At 39.0% G+C, this 19,980-nt stretch overlaps 1 protein-coding gene across 1 annotated transcript in view; it reads left to right on the forward strand.

Moving 5' to 3' along the window:
• The window catches only part of IL1RL1 (interleukin 1 receptor like 1), an 81,227-nt gene that overhangs the window by 7,336 nt on the left and 53,911 nt on the right, over nucleotides 1-19,980 (forward strand). The gene's annotated exons all lie outside the window — the stretch shown is intronic.

The raw sequence follows: 19,980 nt of genomic DNA on the forward strand, positions 1-19,980 counted from the left end.
TACTAAAAGATTTTGAGCAGGAGACTGCTGTAATCAAAATGGACTTTTCAGTGCCAGGATAGGGTATCTGGTGTTGGACTAGCCTTCTTACCACGAATAGTGAAGTAGACAATACCTATTAAAAAATTTGTCCAGACTTTGGACAGTAGGCACCATATACCTTGAAAGAAGGAAAGCTATTTAGGTAACTCCCACATTGCCTGAGATTTTTGCTGGCAGGCTCTTTCCGAACTGTGGAAGAGGGTAGGGAGCACAAGGTTACTGTGGTCATACTTCGCTGGGAGGACAGTGATCTGAGTTTGGAGATGTCTTGATAGAGAAGGAATACCAGAGAAAAGGAAACCAGAGAAGCACCAGGAATTTGCAAAGGAGTCCTTTTGGGAATTTGGCTAACACACACAGTTTGAACAAAGAATATCAACTAGGAAGCTGTGAGCTGAAAATGAGATCCAAATCTCTCTGAGGGATAGGAGATATTTAAATTTTATTCAGCCAAGCCAAAGTGGAGAGACCTTGTTGAAACTCCAAGAAGTAAGTAGAGCAAGTCCACCATGAGGACCCTCTAGACCCTCCCAAGTAAGCTTTAGAATAAGCTGTCAAAGGACCAAATGGATCTGCAAGTAAATTACTTCTTACTAGAACAATAGTCACAATTCAAGGAAAATAACAAAACCAAGACAAAATAGCATAGCATCCCAAATATTCAACACACAATTAAAAAACAAAAAGAGACATTCAGAAAAGCAGGAAGATGTGACCCGCAAACCAAGAGAAATAGAATAGATATACGAGAGATGATGGAATTAGCAAAGATTTTTACAATAGCTCTTTTAATTACTTTCAAAGCTTTAAAAAAATGTGGCCATAGTAAGTACCAAATAGGACATCTAAGTAGCGAAATGGTAATGAAAAAGTAAAACAAAACAAAACAAATACAAATTCTATAACTAAAAAAAATGACAATATTTCTATTGAAAAATCTCTCAGTGGGCTTAACAGTAGATTGAATCATACAGGTGAAAAAAAAAATCAGGGAATTTGAAGACAGGGTAATCGAAGCAGACTATAGTGTAGAAAGAGGGGCGAAAAGGTGGAAAAAAAGAAAAAAAAGAGATTTAGGGACTTGTGGGACAGTAAGAGTCTAACACAATATTAATGGTCTCAGAAGGAAAAAAAAGGAGCCTCAGAAGGAAGAAAGATTTAAATAAAAAACCTATTTAATAAAATAATCATGAGAACATTTCAAAATTGAATGAAAAAGAAATCTACAACCCTAAGAAGATCACCAACCACAGAGAGAATAAATACAAAGCAGCGGAATGCATAAATTGTTGAAAACCAGCGACACAGAGAAAATTTAAGCCAGAGGTGAGAAAACTATATTACTTATAACAGAATGATAAAAATGATTGCTGTGTTGTCAGAAACAGTGCAAGCCAAAAATAATGAAACGTCTGTAAAATGCTAAAAGAAAAAAAAAAACTAAGTTAACCTAGAATTTTATATCCACAGAAAATATCTTTTAAAAACAAAGGTATGTGTTGTGGTGAACTCTGTGAATTGTGTAAGACTGAGGAATCACAGACCTGTACTCCTGAAACAAATAATACATTAGATGTTAATAAAAAAAGGAAGGTGAAATAAAAAATATTTGTATGCAAAGCAAAGTCGAGAAAATGTATTACCAGCAAGCCTTCGTGAAAAGGCAGGTTAAAGGCAGTTCTTCAGGTGGAAACAAATTACATGAGGGAATGGAGAGTGTAGAAAATGGTAAATAAGTGGGGAATATGTTTGGCAGTGGATTTAAGACATAATTTTCTGTTTAGGGGCACCTGGGTGGCTCATATGGTTGAGTGTCTGCCTTCAGCTCGGGTTCTGATCTCAGGGTCCTGGGATTGAGCCCCACATTGGGCTCTCTGCTCAGCAGGGAGTCTGCTTTTCCCTCTCCCTCTATGCTCTCTCCTCTGTGTTCTCTCTCTCACTCTCTCTCAAATAAATAAAATCTTTTAAAAAAGACCTAATTTACTGTTTAAAGTAAAAAGTAACTAATCATGTATTGTAGGGCCTTAATACATGTACAAGTAACATGTATCACAACAATAGCCTAAAGAGGGAGGTAAAACATATTGCTTTAATGTTCTTTCATTTTATTTACCTGTCATAAACTTACTGGAAGGTAGACTATGAATAGTGAAAATGCATCTTGTAAACCCTAGGAACCCATAGCTACAATAAAAATAAGGAAGTTGAGATAATAACCTAAGAGGGGAAAAATGCAGTATTAAAATAATTAATCCAAAGAATGCCAGACAATGATGACTAGAGAATAATAACAAGTTGCAAACAAACAGCAAGATGATGGACACAAACCCAATATTAATATTTACATTAAAATATTTACTTCTCTAATTAAAGACAGAAATTGTTAGACTGGGTAATAAATAATAAATGATACCAATACTAATGATACTGATTTCTGGTGTCATTCAGATAATATTGGGCTACTTACTAAGTAAGTCAAGTCATGGTAGCACTTAGCATTTTGCACAGTGCCTCTCTTGAAGAAGAAAATCTCTGTGCTAACAATGCTTTTGATTTCTTCTACAGCAAATGGAACTTGCAAATTCAAAGCTAATCTTCTGTAATGTAATTCAATTCTGCAAATATTTGAAAAAAATTAGGAATGTTTATGATCCCATGTAGCTACCACATCTGTTTTGAAATAATGTTTCAGAGTAATGAGAATGTATGAAACAAAGCATTTGGTTATGGAAACGTTGGGAAAACAAACAGAAATTTAAAGGGTGTTGTAAATTCTAGATCTTTATCTGATGAAGTTAATCATTAAGGACCTGAATAAACAGTCATAGCGGATTCAATAATATGGAGCTAGAAACTGGATAAAGAAAGGCTTATGGAGATGGGAGGAAAGTAATGGAAATTCAGTTCACTGTGTGCATGAAGCAAATACAACATGGACATGTGAGTGTCTAGGATATCCTTAGCATTACCAATGAGTAGGATCCCAATCTACTCAAGATACAGTAAATTATACTACAGGGGCGCCTGGGTGGCTCAGTGGGTTAAGCCTCTGCCTTCGGCTCAGGTCATGATTTCAGGGTCCTGGGATTGAGCTCCGCATTGGGCTCTCTGCTCAGTGGGGAGCCTGCTTCCCCCCACCCCGCCTGTCTCTCTGCCTACTTATGATCTCTCTCTATCTCTGTCAAATAAATAAATGAAATCTTGAAAAAAAGTGAATTATACTACAGAACCATAGAATTGTAGAGCAGTTAAAAAAAAAAAAAAAGAAAGTAAATGGACTAAATCCCCCAATTAAAAAGAGAAAGTGTCGTGGCACCTGGGTGGCTCAGTAGGTTAAAGCCTCTGCCTTCAGTTCAGGTCATGATCCCAAGGTCCTGGGATAGAGCCCCACATTAGGCTCTCTGCTCTGCAGGGAGCTTGCTTTCCCCTCTCTCTCTGCTTGCCTCTCTGCCTACCTGTGATCTCTGATAAATAAATAAATAAAATCTTAAAAAAAAAAAAAAGAAAGTGTCAGTTGGGATTATTAAAGTAAAGCCCAAGCATATGGTGTTTACCAGGCACACATTGAGTAAAAAGACACAAAGAAAATGAAAGTGGGAAGTATGCCACATTATTATTATTATTATTTTTTTTAAAGATTTTATTTATTTATTTGACAGAGAGAGATCACAAGCAGGCAGAGAGGCAGGCAGAGAGAGAGGAGGAAGCAGGCTCCCTGCCGAGCAGAGAGTCCGATGCGGGGCTCTATCCCAGGACCCTGAGATCATGACCTGAGCCGAAGGCAGTGGCTTAACCCACTGAGCCACCCAGGCGCCCCAAGTATGCCACATTAAACACAATCAGAAAACTGGAGTGGCTGTATTCATATGAGACAATGTAGATTTCTAAGACAAGGGGCACTGCCAAAGAAAGAGACAATTTATAATGTTAAGAAAAAAACCTCAATTCATCAAAAAAGTAATAATTATAAAGTGTATGTACCCAATAACAGAGTTTCAGAACACAGTAAATAAAAATCAACAAATCCACAATCGTAGTTGGAAATTGCTTTGATTTTCTTTCAGTGGTATACTCTTACCATAAAACAGACCCTAAAATGGGCGCCTGGGTGGCTCAGTGGGTTAAGCCGCTGCCTTCGGCTCAGGTCATGATCCCGGAGTCTTGGGATCGAGTCCCGCATCGGGCTCGCTGCTCAGCAGGAAGCCTGCTTCCCTTCCTCTCTCTCTGCCTGCCTCTCTGCCTACTTGTGATCTCTCTCTGTCAAATAAATAAATAAAATCTTTAAAAAAAAAAAAAAAAACAGACCCTAAACACCCCCAAGCTTTTCATGATATAAAAAATTCAATAAAAAGAAGTAATTGACCCAAACTGACTGGACATTTACAACACTTCCCCCAATAAAACCGCAGAATATTCTTTTCAAGTACATATGGACCATTCATCATGACAGACTATATTCTGCATCATAAAACAGACCTCAACACCTTAAGAGTATTAAAATCATACAGAGTGAATTAATTGACCAAGAGAGAATTAAACTGGAATTCAATAACAAGTAGATAATCTGAAAAATTCCTAAATTTTTTGGATATTAAGTAACGTACTTTTATATAATCGATCGGTCAAAGAAAAAGTTACAAGAGAAATTAGACAATACAAGGAACAGAATATGTGCTTGTGTGTGTGTTTGCATGTATATATTTGTGTGACAAAATTAAAGCTGTGCTTAGAGAGAAATGCATAACTCTGATTTATAGTATTCAAGAGTTAAAGTAGAAGAGAGGAAAGTATTGAAATCAGTGACCTAAACATCTATCTTAAGGAAGACAGAAAAAGAACAACATTACAGTCAACCCTTAAACAACAGGGGATTGACCTGCCTGGGTCCATTTGTACATGCTTTTTTGTGATAAATACAGTACAGTACTGTAAATGTATTGTCTCTAACTCCTGCATTGTTCAAGGGTCAACCGGAATCACACTCAAACATTATACTTTAAGGTAAAAAGCTGAATATTTTCTCCTTAAGAACAAGCAAAATATATGTCTTCCCATTTCTATTCAATATTATATTAGAGGCCTTAGACTGTATAATAAGAGATAAAATTCATGAATATTGGAAAGGAAAAATAAAATTATCTCTGTTTCCTAAAGAAAGAAGTCTTTTTGCAAAAAAAAAAAAAAGTCACTCAATCTAAAACATCAAAGCTTCTAGGGCTAATAAGTGAATTTACAAGGTTGTAAGATGGAAGATTAATATATGGAAATACTTGTTTTTCTATACTAACAATGAGTAGTTAGAAAAAACTTTTTAGAGGAATATGATTTACAATATGTTTGAAGCCTTTACATTTTAAACTGTAAAATATTGCTGAGAGAAATTAAAGTAGATATAAATAAATGAAGAGATACAGAACAGGTTTATGGGTTGAAAGTCTAAATAATCCTAAAATGTCAGTTCCCATCAAACTGATCTACTGACTGAATGTAATTGCAATCAAAATTGTGGAAGTTTTTTTACCTTTTGCAGGCATTGCCAACCTGTTTCTATAACTTATATAAAACCATAAAAACCCAGAATAAACCAAAATAATTTTGAGGAAGGAAAAATTAGAAGACTGACAAAACCTGATTTTAGTATTCACTATAAAGCTATGGTAATCAAGACTGTGTAATACCATCATAAAGATACACAAATGAATGAATGATGAAATAGTCCAGAAATAGACCAACATGTATATAGTTTTGACTAAGACACCAAAATACTTTATTGAGAAAAAGATTGTCTTAAGAAATAGGAATATAAGAGCTACATATTTCTATAATAGATCTCCGTAGATTCATATTTTATATTATATAAAGCTTTAATTTATAATGGATTAGAGGTTAAAAGTAAAAATTAAAAAATACAACACCCCTGTAAGAAAATAGGAAAAAATTCACTTCACAACATTGAAGTAAGCAAAGATTTCTTAAAAGGGACCCCAAAATCCTTAACTTAGAAAGAAAAAATATGTATTAGACTTCATCAAAATGAAAGACTTCTGCCCATGAATAGTCACACATCACTATTTATGATAGCCCACAAGGAAACAATCCAATGGCCCAGCACCTGGTGAATGGCCAGCAGAATGTGGTCTGTCCCTATGAGGGACTACTGCTCAGCAGTAAGAACAAGTGAAGTTCTGATACACAGTAAACATGGAAGAGCTTCCCAAACATCCCACTAAGTGGAGGAAGTCAGGCACAGAGACCACAGAGTGTGTCTACAGCAGGCCAGTCTGCAGAGACAGAATGCAAATGTGGTTGCCAGGCACCAAGAGTGGGAAGAGGGGTTCCCTCTAAGTGGGCCCTCAACTGTCTTGTTGCAGTGGTGGTGATGTCCAAAAACTAGATTATGGCAGTGGTTGCACAACTTGCTAACTTCACAAAAAATCATTTGATTATACACTTAAGTGAATTTTGTGGAATTAAATTATGCCTCAATACAGTTGTTGAAAATCATTTAAAGTTATGCAATGAGTTAGAAGAAAGAAATGAAAGCCCAGTACAAAAGATATAAATGGAAGGCCCCTTTTAAATGTTTACAGTGAACATGTGTACCCCATTTCAAAATTTTTTTTAAACTTTATTTTTTCAGTGTTCCAAGATTCATTGTTTATGCACCACACCCTATGCTCCATGCAGTACGTGCCTTCCTTAATACCCATCACCAGGCTCACCCAACCACACCTGCCCCCGCCCAAAACCCTCAGTTTGTTTCTCAGAGTCCACAGTCTCTCATGGTTCATCTCCCCCTCCGATTTCCCCCAACTGCCTTCTCCTTCCCTTCTCCTGATGTCTTCCTTATGCTCCACAAGTAAATGAAACCATGTGATAATGGACTCTCTCTGCTTGACTTATTTCACTCAGCATAATTAAGCACATTAAAAAAAATCAATGACTTTGGGGATGAACAAAAAGATGTTATTGATAGCAAGGGAATATAAATGCATATCAAATGCTTGAACAAGAGCTCTGAACGACTTCTGTGGTTAAAATCTCTAAATCCATAAATCTTTTCTAAAAGGCATGGAAGAGGACTTACATACATGGAATAGCATGCCAAGTATTTGGAAAAGACCGTCATCATTGTAAAGACAGCCATTCTCACTAAATCAACCCATAAGCCAAATCAAAATTCTGAAGACTTTAAAAAATGAAACCTAGAAACTTGACTCTAAAATGTATCTTTCTCTATCAAATACACAAATGTACTAAATAGAAAATTACTGGTCTAATAACCAACAGGTAGCACAACTGGGAGGAAAAAAAAAAAAACTTTCCATAAAAAGATTCGAGTCTGGAAACATGTTGAAATACTGGAACAGACGAGGAAGAGGGCTCATCATTGAATTTGATTTTACTGCCAATCCAGTAAAAACAAATTTAAAGTATCGATTTGAGGTTAAGTACCCAGGAAAGAATATTGGCACACTTCTAAATGTCGGTGCCTGTTTTCGTGTCATGTTGGGATGTCCCTGAGTATAGCGATGTCTCTGTCAGCCTTATCCAGGTGTCCCACATCACACATCCAAGCCAAGGGCCCAAATGTGGGATGAGCTGGGGAGCATCTGGCGGGGGAATGGGTGGGGTGTGTTGACAGCCTTTACCTGCTTGCAGAGTTCCCAGGGGGTATCTGGATCTCTGGGTCTTTTCCCAGGAATGGTAAAGCCCTAGCCAAATGAGCCAGGGATCAGGAAGGTGCTGGCAAAATACCTTCATTCCTTATTGGGACAGCCAACTTGGCCTCCTTGGCCAGAATCCAGTTCAGAGACCTGGAATCATAGACAGATCCAGCTTAGTTGTGGCCACTCTTAGAGAACAATTTGGATCTAGCAGATAATATATACATACGTACATACATACTTCTGTTTACATGGAAAGACAGTGTTAAGAAAATGGATAGGTCTGGTGGTGAGTATTAAGGAGGGCACGTATTGCATGGAGCACTGGGTGTGGTGCATAAACAGTAAATCTCGGAGCACTTGGAACACTGTTAAAAAAAATGAATAGGCAAACTACAGAACAGGAAAAATATCACAAAAATTTATATTTGACAAAGTTCTTTTATCCAGAAAAAAAAAATATATATATATCCAAAATAGATATATGTTCCCTATGATCCCACAGTTCCATTTCTAGGTATATACTCAAGAGAAATGAGAGCAGATATTCACAAATCGACTTGTACAAGAATATTTTTAGCTGCCTTTTATCAAGGTAGCCCTGAATTAGAAACAATTCAAAATCTACCGACAGGAGAACAAATGAACAAATTTCTCTAAATCCATAAAATGAACTATTACTCAGCAATAAATAAGAATGAACTACTTGAAACCCATAATATGGATGAACCTCAGAAACCTTATGCTCAGTAAAAGAAGGCATGCACAAAAGAATACTGGATAATTTGTTTTTATTTATATGAAGCTCTAGAGTAGGCACATTAGATCTACAGTGAAAGAAATCTGAGCAGTGATTTCCATCAGAGGGCGAGGAGGTGGGAGTGGCGGAAATTGACAGAGGTGATAAGGTAGCCAGCCTCCAAGATGGCCGCCAATGATTTCTCCCCCTGATATTCACAATGTTGTATAATTCCCTCACCTGTGGTACCAGGCTTGGCCTGTGTGAACAACAGAATAAAACAAAAGTAAAGTCATGGTATGCCTCTTCTGAGATTAGGTTACAGGTATTATAGCTTCAGCCTTATATTCCTCCTCTCTCTCTCTTCCTCTCTTCCTCTCTCCCTCTCTCTCCCTCTCTGTCATTCTCTCCACTATACTGGATCATGTCACGAACATCCCTATGGGAAGGCCAACATGGTAAGGAGCCAAACCTCTTGCCAACAACTGAGGGAGCTTAGAAGTGCCTCCTCCAGGTCCAGTCAAGTCGCCAGAGACTGTGGTCCTAGACCCCGGCTTGACTGAAGCCTTAGGATAAATGTTGAGCCTGAACCACCCAGCTAAGCCACTCCCAGACTTCTGACCCTCAGAAACCATGTGAGATAATAAACAGAAAGCTTATTGTTTTACATTGCTAGGTTCTGGGAGATAATATATTAGTTAGCAAGACATAATAGTGCTGGTGGGCATAGGGAAGTGTTCAGGGATAACAGAAATGTTCTGTATCTTGATCGAGGCATTGGTTATATAGATTTATGTATATGTTAAAAAAACTCATAGTGCTGTACTCTTAACATATGTGAATTTATGTAGATTGTAACTCAAGACAATATATTCTGTATATAAAAACATTTAGGTTTAGGAATTTTCCTACAGTGAAAGTTTTACATGAAGAGGTGAAACTGGCTCCTTAGAGATAAATTTGCATAAAGTCTGGCATATTTCAGAAAATTTTTAGAATAGTGTGTGGATGGTTTCTCAAAATATAAAATTGAGGGGTTTTTATGTAAATATCCCAAACTTGGGCACAGGTCCTGGGAAGATGTGAACCCTTTGGCAGACACTGGAGACACCTAAGTAGTAGACAATGTTGCTTTTCATGACTTCCACCATACTTAGTAACATCTGAGCAGACACTTCAGTTCTCTTCTATGACTGGCAGTTTGGGTGATGAGAATGTCTCTGAGAACAGATGTCCAATATGAATGTATAATTCTCAAATTATTAAAATCATAATTCTTATAGGAGTAGGTCCTCTCTGTCAAAGTTTAATTAATGGAGGGAAACAACAGAACATCAGATTAATTCCATAAGGTTATAAGAAACTGGAATGTTGAGATAATATTGCCGAGTCAGATATAAAATTGCTTAACCCATGTCTGTTATGTTATCTATGTGCCAGACTGGAACCAAAAGCTCATTCGACCTATCAGTTTTCTGTAAAGTAATCTCTAAGTTTACAGAGTTGCAAAACAGCTGAGCTCTAACCAATTTTGAGTCAAAACTACATTTTTTTTGAGAGAGTATGATGATTTCCAGACTAGCTTGCTAGAAAATGTTCTATTCTTTTATTTATTTATTTTTACATTATTTTCAATATCCCTTAAACACCAGTAAACCTTATGTTGACTTCAGATTGGGGACCTCCAACTCATTTTTGTCTTTTGTCTTTGGTGTTCCTTAAAATGAATGTTTGGGGAAACCAGTTGGCTGAGCAGAGGATGGCAGGAAACAAGATGAGGCCCCGGAGATGGTCCAGGTTATGGGCTGTGAATGCCTGAGGAGATGGTGTTGGTGGAAAGTAGGAGGACATGGGGGAAAGATACTGTGTTGTTAGAATCAAGATTTGGCACCTGGTTGAATGTAAAGGGCAAGGGAGAGAGTTCCAGCGTGATGAACCGGAGGACCAATGGCCTATTAATAAAGACAGAAACCTTCTGTACTTAGGCGCAGGAGAGGGAATGGGAGCTGGAAGGAGGGGTCAGTGAGGCAGCAGAAAAGCCAAGACAAAGTAACAACTTGACTTGGGGTGCCCTTATCTGATGTTTCAGAACATGGCGCTGGAGTCCTATAGATAAGAGTTTACAGGGACGCCTGGGTGGCTCAGTTGGTTGGGCGGCTGCCTTCGGCCCAGGTCATGATCCCAGCGTCCTGGGATCGAGTCCCATATCGGGCTCCTTGCTTGGCAGGGAGCCTGCTTCTCCCTCTGCCTCTGCCTGCCACTCTGTCTACCTGTGCTCACTCTCGCTCCTCTCTCTCTAACAAATAAATGAATAAAATCTTAAAAAAAAAAAAGAGTTTACATTTTAGCTCACTGTGTATGCTTCAACAAGTTATATCATCTATCCAAACCTGTTTCCTCTTTCATAAAATGGGGAAATAATAGCTCCTTCCCTGGATCATCATGAAGATTAAAGTAAAAGGGAGTGTAACTGTTCAACGCAGTTCCTGCCATGTAATAGCAATGCAGGAATAACTCCAGAGCCAGCACTGTTCTCACGGAGTCCTGGGTGCCCAACATGGAAAGGATGACATGATGAAGACAAATTCAGGAGACTGGAGACTGAGAAGAGGCCATTGGATTTTGTACTTAGGGCATTGCAACCTTCAATGAGAACAGTTTTTTTTTTTTAAAGATTTTATTTATTTATTTGACAGAGAGAAATCACAAGCAGGCAGAGCAGAATGAAGAGAGAGAGGGGGAAGCAGGCTCTCCCCTGAGAAGAGATCCCAATGCAGGGCTCAATCCCAGGACCCTGAGACCATGACCTGAGCCAAAGGCAGAGGCTTAAGCCACTGAGCCACCCAGGTGCCCCCAATGAGAACAGTTTTAAGAGACAAGCAAGTGGGGGTAACCGGATTTCAGGGTAAAGCAGTGAGTGGGGTCTTGAAAAACTGGGCACAATGATTGTAGTGTTTCTTGTTTGTTTTGTTTTTGTTTGTTTGTTTGGTTGGTTGGTTGTTTTTTTTTTTGGTGGAGTTGAGAACGCAAGCCTAGGGTGTAGATCAGAGAGTGGCAAGGCTGAGGAATGTTCTTCTTTGTTCTAGCTTTCTGAGAGCAGGGAAGACTGGGATACATTCGTAGACTGAGAGGAAGAGCCTTGTGGTGTAGGACACAGGGAATGACAGCTGTCATAAGATTTGGGAGAGATGAAAACTGGGTAGGTTGAGGTAAATATTCTCCCTCAGCACAAGGATGGAAGAAGGAACAAAATGGGAGAACATAAAGGGAGCTTGAGTTGAAGACAAGTGCCGTGAAATATATATCTGTGTTTTCATCAGAGTCTGAGGGGTGACAGGCTGGTCTGCAGAGAGACTGTGGAGGTGTGGTGTGCCCTTGAGGAAGCTGGGAGCTGCATGGTGTGGACACATTTGGGGAGCATCTGCTAGGGAGAACATGCAAGGCATGGGGGGCTGGGTAGGAAAGAAAGAAGGAGGGGTGACATGGCCAATATGAACAGGAACAGACTGAGGACAAGGATGGCTAAAATCAGGACAAAGAACAGCTTTAGGAAGCATAAGGCATGTGGCAGTCTGGAAGGAGGTGAGGAAACTTCTAAGATCAAGTTTTAAGTCCAAGGATGATCAATGACAGATTGGCCAAGGTATGTCTCTGCCTAAGTGTGGCTGAGGCAGGGCAGTAGTGAACTTTGTTCAAAGTATAGAAACTTCCAGGTGGGAAAGAATGCCACAGAAATGCAAGCAAGGGAAGTGGGGCAGCCAGCACCGGGGGTTAGCACTCACACTTAGTGTGGGGGTGTCCAGACCAGAATCACTGTGTGAGAATCCTGTCAAATGGTACAGGTGGGAACAATTCCCAAAGCCCAGTCTGTCCCCTGGCCTATGCTCAGACCAGATTCAGAAGGTCTGTTGGGGACAGGGAGTTTTTGTCTTGAGTCAGGGAAAGAGACTCCATTCTCTTATGATTTACCTTCCCTCAGGGAGAAATTTCTCGAAGGATCTGGGATACCAAGTTGTCTGCCAGCTAACATTCACCAGAATAGAAGGCTCTTGTGTCTCTAGCATCCAGAAACCCCAACCCCCATGTAACTACCTCTGAAGTGGGGGGAAATGACTCTGTTTCCCAATTAAGCAGTATGGGTGGAAAGGCTGTGAATTTCTGAAGAGAGGAAGTTGGTTTGGCCTCAGAGTTCCTTTCCTGTTTGCTGTACAAATTAAGATTTCAGTTTGAAAGTCTTAAACCTCATAGGGTTATGATTTCTATTTGTTTCTGACGGAGCTGTTTTCACCCTGGAAATAGAACTATGGTACAGGCTTGTGGCAAGTTTGCAAAGCAGAGGAATGACGGGAATTTCTTCTTTACAGATAGACCCAGGCAATTCTGGTTAATTATGTGTAGGAATCACAATTGAGAAATACTGTTCTAGGGCACATATTCCAGCTAAAACTCCTCTCACCTATGTGACAGGCAAGGAAAGGAACCTGTAGTGATTCATACTAGAATGTGAGTGACTAATAGGAAATTATTGCATTCAGCCTCCTTGATCTCAGGATACAGTTACATCTCAGCAGGGACACACACTTAACTCAAAGGAATGACAGTCGTGGTGGAGTGTCTTCCCAGGTCCTGTGAAATCACATCACATGGCAGAGGACTGTAAAGAAACAACCTCTTATAAAGAATAGAATGTGTTCTATCAATGATGAAAGAGTAAATGTTCTCTTGACTCTAAAGAGTTTATATGGGTAAAGAAGCAACATTCTTTGTGGATTTACAAGTCTTTTAATGAGCTTCCGGGCCAGATAATAGATCAATGAGATAGGAGCCACACCTTGCGACTCTATAACTCTGTCATTTTATAGAGTGTTCTTCTTACTAAATCCCTGAACAATTCCATTAGTACCTTGATTATTTTTATTTCCTAGATTAGGCTCAGAAAGCCTGCTTTTCTCTAAGTGGTAGATTCAAACCCATGTCTTCTCATTTTAGCACCAAAACTTTCTGGTGCTTCACAGTGGTCCCTGACATCATAGCTGACCCCAAAAAGCCCTCTTCAGACCTGTCTGTCAGCATGGTTCACAGGCCATCACTTAACCTGTCAGATATCTTCTGCTCCCCGGGAGATCATCATGTTCCCATCATATTTGTAAATATCTAGCTAAATTTGTTGCAGATGTCTGGTTTCATATTGAGAAAGAACATTTTTTTGTTTGTTTGTTTCTGTTGGGAAAATAGATATCCATGGAGAGCAGTAACAGCAATGTTTGTCATTAAAGTGGGTGAGGCTTGAACTTGAATAAGAGAAGCTAAGAAGCATAGCTGGCAGGTCTGGGAGTGGAGGGAAGGGGTACTAAAGATGTCAGAGAGGAAAAGATGCACAGAGAAAGGAATGTTCGGAGTAGGTGAAAGAGATAGGAAGGGAGCCAGGAAAGCGGAATGGTTTCTTTCAGGAAGGGATGAGGAAGTGTAACCTGCTGGAAGCCAGCTGGATGAACTCGAATGGCTTTAACTACTGGGGGAAGCAGTTTCCATGGGGAGCGTGATACGGGAAATATGATGTTCTACACCTTTGCAGCTGGGATAGATGCCATTGGCAAGAGGCACTTCTTGTCAAAAAAGCTTTCAAAACCCTCTTTGTCATGCCCCTTGGAGAATATGTCCCCAAAGCTGATCCCTGCAGTCTGAACACAGATAGTATCTACTTAGAAATACAGTGCGCGGAAACTTCCCCCAGAGTCAACAATGAATGATTCATCACTGAGCCTAGTAGCAAAGCTTTGTTTTTATTTCTTTTTAAGTTTTTATTTAAATTCTATTAGTTGCCATACATTGTGATATTAGTTTCAGGCGTAATTTGGTGATTCAATATTTCCATACATCACCCGGGTGCTCATCACAGGGGCCCTCCTTAATCCCCATCCCCCCTCTCTCCCAACTGCCCACTCCCATCCTCCCCTCTGGAAACCACCAGTTTGTTCTCTATAGTTAAGAAGAAGCAAAGGGGCAGGGCCTAGCTGTCAGGACTGGCAGAGCAACCCCTGGTGATGGAGGCTTAGCTCTGTATTCTTAGTGATAGGAAGCGTGTCCTTTATAACTCCGTCAGATGAGTTTTTTAAACGGTCTTTGAGGACAGTGTTATTTTCTTGGGTGGAAAAGACTATTCAGAAGTTGTTTTTGATTTTAAAACTAATATTCAATTTGTCAAAGCTAGAAATTTAAAAAAAAAATCTACTTTATTATGTGTGGAGTTCCCTTAAGAATCCTATCATGCCATTTATGAGTCTAGCACATTTTAACAAACTTTAAAGACCAGGTTATTCCTTTTACAAATTTAGTAAGCTAAATATCTTCAAATATTTTCAGACTGCATTTATACATTTAATGCATTTGCTTTTTTGCTTTCTTCTCTTTGGCTAAAACCTTTTTAAGTATTTAATTCTTATATATTTAAGTTCTTTCAGGGCTTCCAATGCTACAAATAAACCCTTAAATGTTATGCATAAAGATTAGTAAGGGCTAATAGTAATAAGTAATTACTATTACTTATAAGTATTACTATTATAAGTAATAAGTAATTAGCAGTAACATTAGTAAGGATTCTACTTAAAATTGCAAGTCTAAGTCAATTGCTCAATTACACTTTTTTTTTTTTTTAAAGTAAGTTCTATGCCCAACATGAAACTCAGGACCCTGAGAATTCAAGAAGTGTGTGCTTTACAAACTGAGTCAGGCAAATTCCTCTCAATTATATCTTTTAAAATAGATTTATAAGACTGTCACTCCAAAAGGTTGATCTCTTAGGATTAAAAGCACATGATTTCAAACATGTTGATTCCTTAAGACATAAAAATCATGCTATGGTCATGATTCTCATTACATAGGAGTGTGCATATCTTCCTTCCCAGGTCTAAATACCAATGAGCCCAACATGGTTCCTGCATTTCTAGCACCTCAAAACTTTTAATGATTATTAAAAAGCGACCCAGTTATTTATGGATACACTTTATGGATGTACCTTGATATGTGGTCCCAAGTCCAAGGTCATCCTATTGACAAATTATATTAAAAAATACAAAATAAATTGCATAGACTTCTCATTTCAGCATGTGTGTTCAGATTTTGTTGACGACTCCATTTGAATTTTATATAATGTCCTGAGATAGAGAAGCGATGATGGCTGCATAGTGATAATTAGTACTGTCAAAATGGTATTCACCTCTTAGGGTCACCATGCTCATGCCCAAAGCAAGCAAAATGAGGCAAGGAGCTTCCTTGTGGAGTGATATTTGGAGTGCTGTAAGCAAAAAAAAAATAGGGGTTTTTAGTGAGGATTAAACAAAATAATCTGTAAGGCACCTTGCTCAGATTCTGGTAAGCAACAGGCATTCCAAAAAGCTAGTTGCAAGAGTAATGGGCTGAACAGAAATTGAAAGAGAAAATTAGAGATTTTAAAGTTGTTTTAGTTCCCTGTTATGATCATCTCCTTGATCTCTGTCTTTGCTTCTACTCTTTGGGGAGAGACTGTAAACATTCCCAGGCAAGCTGTATTTTCAAATTGTTAGTCATGATCAACATGGCTTAGTCGCTCTGTGTACATGATGTCTTTTGTAATAGTCAGGATGGAAAAAAAGACCTCAAAAATAGAGTGACTCAAACAAGACACACATTTCTTCCTGTCTCATGTAACAGTGAACAGATAACCAGGTGCTCTGGGGCTCAAAGATCAATCCACTTTAGGAAGTGGATTCAGAATCCTGGATTCCATCCAACTGGTAGCCCTGTCACTCCCGGTCTAGTCCTCATTCCCAGGGAGGGAACTGATTCTCCACTGATTCTCCACTGTAGCCAATCGAGAGGAGAATGCATACTGTTTCAACTGGAGGTATGGATACCAGATGCTTGTCATACAGAAGTTAGCCAAGAAGCTTGGTATTTATTTTATAGATAATACAATGCTTCTTTCTACAGAAATATTTAGTTTAAAATTTTATTCTGTTACTGTTGTAGCCTCAGGATAAAGGTTAAGCTCTAGAAACAGGAATTATCCTATATTTAGGCCAAGCATGTTATCTGTGTTATAATTGGAGAGGACACCAATAAGTGATTTCTTCCTTAAAATAGCCCCCCCATATAAGTTTATGCCATTAATGGTGGGTTCAGTTCTCCCTGTTTTTCTTATTGCTCCAATGGAAGGGGTACATGTAATTACTAACTTAATTTGTTTAATCTGTACCCCAAAGTAGTTAGTCTACTGTCGTTTGGGAATAACATCTTCAGGGTTATTTTTTTTTTAAAGATTTAATTTATTTATTTGACAGACAGAGATCACAAGTAGACAGAGAGGCAGGCAGAGAGAGAGAGGAGGAAGCAGGCTCCCTGCTGAGCAGAGAGCCCGATGTGGGACTCGATCCCAGGACACTGGGATCATGACCTGAGCCTAAGGCAGAGGCCTTAACCCACTGAGCCACCCAGGCGCCCCCATCTTCAGGGTTAGAAAGGAAACTAACAGTTAAGTTTCTACTATTGCCAGACATTGTGCTAGCTTTCTTCCCATTATCTTCATTATACCATCCAACAACGTAATAACCCCTTTTTTACAGATGGGCATCTGTGACTTATATTAGAATTTAAGTGACTTCCTCCAGATTAGACAGTTGGAAGGTTCCTGGGGGGAGCAGTTGTCCTAGAGAGAAAAGGGAGGTCAAAAGCCATGTGTCGACTACTTTGAGTAAAGAGTTCTGGCTCATTGGCTTATTGGGTCTGCCTTTGAATTGGTCCCAAATTGGTTGTATATGGCCTTGAACACATCCTATCACATCACCACGCTTCATTATAAAAGAGAGTTGGGTGTAGATATTATTTAAATTATCTTTTGTTCAAGATTTCCACTCCATGGGCACCTGGGTGTCTCAGTGGGTTAAGCCTCTGCCTTCAGCTCAGGTCATGGTCTCAGGGTCCTGGGATGGAAACCTGCATCGGGCTCCCTGCTCAGTGGGGAGCCTGCTTTCCCCCTCTCTCTGCCTGCCTCTCTGCCTACTTGTGATCTCTCTCTTTCTGTCAAATAAATACATAAAATATTAAAAAAGAAGATTTCTATTCCATTTTCTCAACTTTGACTTCCACTGAGTATCTTGAGCAAAGACTGGACTGATAAAATCCATTTTACCAAGAAGATTATCTGATGACACTTTAGCTGGGTTTCTAAAAGTGCAATGCTGTCTTTTTGGAAGCCTTTTTGAAATGGTGTTCAAAAATCTCCTGTTTCATTTTTACAGTTGGCCTTTCAGTGTCAAGTGTAATAGGACTGAGAAGCTCAGAAGCTCTCTTACTTTATGTCACTCAGATGATGGGGGGCTTTGGTGAAGGAAACACTAGCCTTCCTCTCTGATTTGGCCCTCTAACCCAACTACAGATCCTAGAGAGTTAACAGCTTTACTATTAAGCTGAATATTTAAAAAAAAATTCTAATCTTTACCAATTTAGTAGTAAAATGTTGATATCCTGGTACCGATCAGGATTCTATACCCTATTCCATATCTGTGTGTGTGTGATGGGGGGGGTGGTTCCCATAGCAACAAACCTCAGATAGTGTCAGATCCCACAGGTTGAAAGATCAGTCCGGTGAGACTCTCCCTACCCCCACTCACTGCCACTTCAAACACCGGTTGCAAATCCAGATGTCTCTTGTGCTTCTGAACAAATGGCTATAGACCAGAGGTTTTAATGATCCCCTCCTTGGGTTTGATTAATTTGCTAGAATGTCTCACAGAACTCAGAGAATCATTTTCCTTGCTAGATTACAGGTTCATCACAAAAGAATATTACACAGGGACATAGGGGGAGGCATGGGGACAGGGCTAGGAGGTTCCATGCTCTTTGAATGCACCACTGTCCCCAAATCTCCCTGTGTTCACCAACCTAGAAGCTCTCTGAATAGCCTATTATTGGGATTTTATGGAAGCTCCATTTCCAGCTCCTTTCCCTTCTCTGAAGGATTGGGAGAGGGTAGGACTGAAGATTCCAAGCTTCTAATCATGGCTTGATCTTTCTGGTGACCAGTCCCCATCCTGGAGCTCATCCAGAGCTGCCTCAATAGAACCAAGATGTTCCTACTGTTCTTCTCACATAGGAAATTACAAAGGGTTTAGGAGATCTGTGCCTAAAATCAGGGGCAGAGAATAATATATGTATTGTCTGTTATCTCATACATAGATAAAAAATGCAGTAATTCTTTAAATTGCATTTTTTCATAGGACGGCTCAAAACATTTATATGCACTTATTGGTCATTTGCATTTTTCTTTTGTAAATTGTGGAGTTTATTTCCTTTCAAACTATTTTTCTTACTGACTGGTAAGGAAACCGAATCTTTTTTTTCTTCCAGTTTTCATTTGCCTTTTAATTTGTTTAAAAGTTTATGTATTTATTTAAATTGTAGAGAAACAGTTAACATTTTCACCCTGGAAAGCCTCAAATTTTGGGAGATATCACTATTCCTAAGGTTTTATTGACATATAAAATTTAAAAATTTTGTGTGATTATGGCTATATCTTTTCCTTGATGTGTTCTTGTGCATTTTTTCATGGTTACCAGTCTATATGCCTCTCCATGAAGATAAGAAATGCCTATTATTCCAGCTTATTCTTTTAATACATACTAGTGACCTGGAATATAGAACTTTAACAATGAAAGTTTCTCCATAAATAAATAGAAGGTGTATGAGAAACAATTTTCCTATTTTCATAGTGTCTTTTGGGTCACTTTAGCACTGATGGAATAGTTAGTGTCCAAGTTCATCCTTGTCTTGGCTCATGTGGGCTTGGGCAACCTGGAATGAAGGAGGATGACCACTGGCAGTCAGGTATAAATTACACATGGAGACAGGAAAACAGAGTTTGTAAACTGGTTTTAAATGATTACAGACAGTTACTGGAGGACAGATTTCCCAGTGAGAGACCATAAACCCCCTATGCCATTACTGAGGCATACATTATGCCACAATTTCCTTTTCTTGAGTCTTTAAAATAAGGGGATTTGTTGTCTAAATTTCAGCTAGGTGTCCTTTTGTGTGGGCTTAGAAGGATGAAATACCCTCTTATGTTTATTTGGGACATGCCCTTCTCTGGACTTTGCCCTTCTCAGAGCCAAAATTCAGAAATTTGCCAATGTCCCTTCATTGAGAAGATCATAAAAGTATGTGTGTGTACGTGTGTGTGTGTGTGTGTGTGTGTGTGTGTGAGAGAGAGAGAGAGAGAGAGAGAGAGATACAGATCCCTCCTGATGCAAATAGTGATATGTAGGGTTATCTTCTGCTTTAGGGTATGTGGTCTTCAATCACCTTTTAACTCATGTGACGTCCTTGACCCACAGCTAAATCCTTGACTTTCAAAGAACACAAACTTTTGATTTGTATATATTCTAGGGTCTGCTTTTGCAGGAATAGAGATGTATTTTCCCAGAGTGGAGACCGAAGTTGTTCCTCATCACTCTTATGTAGACATAATACATAGAAATGTAATTTAAGCATTCACAA

The sequence above is a fragment of the Lutra lutra genome, chromosome 9, assembly GCF_902655055.1.
Source record: "Lutra lutra chromosome 9, mLutLut1.2, whole genome shotgun sequence".
NCBI lineage: Eukaryota > Metazoa > Chordata > Mammalia > Carnivora > Mustelidae > Lutra > Lutra lutra.